Genomic DNA, 2,034 nt, shown 5'->3' on the forward strand with positions numbered 1-2,034 from the left:
GAGTAAGCCTTTATAACTTGAGGCCTTGGCTTTGAATGATTGCAATACAACTAAGAGTAAAACTAAGTGTTCAACACATGTATGAATGTTTTAATGTCATGAAAAGCTCTTGGATCCTTGAGGGTTCTTTCAGGTATAGGCTTTAGGGGTCCTTTCTATTGATTGTCACCTTGAAGTAGTAAGGGTTGTTTTGCTTTCTTGACCACGACTCTAAGTGTTTTATCTCAAGACAACCCTTTAATTAAGCTTTCAATTAGCACTCCCAAACCAATTGATTTTAGGGTACTAGGTGTTGAGACACCTCTAAGAATTTACTTGCCCAGGTTTCTTCTTGACACATCTTCACCACAAGCATCTACTAAGATCTTTAATTCTTTTTGAGCTTTTTAATGTTTCTTTTTCTATCCCAATAGTTGATGCTCAGAGCCTTGGGTCTTTATTGCTTACTACCTCTTGGTTCTATGGATATTCAAGGAACACCCTTTAACCTTCCCTTGTTATACCTTCTAGGACTAGTTGCTCTTCCATGACTCATTTTCTTTTTAGTTCATTCAAGGTTCTACACTTAGTCTCTTATTTCTTAGTTTGTTTGATGATCTCTCTTGGCCTTGGTCTCTCTTATTGTTTTTCATAACTCACAGTAACTCTTATGGAGACAAGCTCTACTTTTATTTATGTTGAAATGAAGACTTGAAATACATGGCATTTTATTTCTTGTAAAAAAAAACTCATAAAGACTTCAAACAGGAATTAAAACTAAGCATAAAACATAAACTATCCTAGCATTATCATTTATTCAAAGAGTAAATAAAGTAAAAACTTAAAACAGGATTTCAGAAATTAGAAAGTGTCAACCATGGGACTCAACAACCTTGAGCAGCTTCATCTTTAGTTCATTGGCCCTTTCCCTTTGTCCTTCTTCTTGGAGGGGGAGGAGCCACCTTCATCTGGCTTGGAGGAACCTTCTTGTGCTTTGGCATCCTTGGGCTTCCAAAATCCTGCCCTCCTCATATAATTCCTTTCATCTTTCTTATGTTTGGCTAGGATTTCCTCTTGTCTTGCACTTAGCTCTTCCATTCCTTGCATGAAGGTTGCGTATCCTGGGTTTAGAGCGGCCACGACGTTACACAAGTGATTCAGCTTCGCTTGTGTATTGATGTCATACTGCCTCCTGGATATGGTTCTGGCATCATAGAGATGTCTGAATTCAGCCAAGTTCCTCTGTTACCATTTGCCTTGCTCTACTATTTTGTCCAGTGCACTTCGTACCTCTCCCCAGTCAAATTGTTCTTGTTGCTCCTTCCTCATATGCTCCCAATTTCCTTGGAGTTGTTGAATGTTTTGGTTGACTTGGCTCCATTATTGTTGCTGAGTCTCCTTGAGTTGATTGGCATCTTCTCTCAAGTGGTGTAGGTTTCCCTTCATTTGGTGTACATCTCCTTGCAATTGTTCCCAGTTGAATCCCTCTGGAAATTGCTGATATTGGTATTGTGGTGGTGGTTGAAGTGCCAGGAATTGAGGTTGCTCTTCTGCCTCTTCCTCTTCTTGTTGTTGTTGTGGTTCATAAGCATGAGCTCTTCGTTCTCTGGCTCTGTTGAGTGGGTGAACAGCCACCACCTTGGCCATCTTTTTGGTAGTTATGAATTTGTCTTGCTTCACAAGCACCTCATCAATGATCTTTTCAACTCCAGCCTCATCACATAGCTTCTGTATAATGCTGGGGAATGCCAACCTTGTGTTGTCACTGGTGCTTTTCAGCACTTTGTTGATATTGTTGGCGATCATCTCCCCCACATTGATGTTTTCTCCTTTCATGATGCTGTAGATAAGCACAGCTCTCTCCTTGGTCACCTCTAAAGTGTTGGATGTGGGGATTAGGGACCTCCTCACAAATTCTAACCACCCTCTAGCTTGGAGGTTCAAATCTCTTCTCCTCAATTGGTTGGGTATCCCATCCTTATCATTTATCCAACGTACATTCAGCACACAAATTTCACTCAGGATCTCCTTAAACTCAGGGTCTTGCTGCTTCAT

Source organism: Arachis ipaensis, chromosome B09, assembly GCF_000816755.2.
Source record: "Arachis ipaensis cultivar K30076 chromosome B09, Araip1.1, whole genome shotgun sequence".
In the NCBI taxonomy this organism is placed as follows: Eukaryota; Viridiplantae; Streptophyta; class Magnoliopsida; order Fabales; family Fabaceae; genus Arachis; species Arachis ipaensis.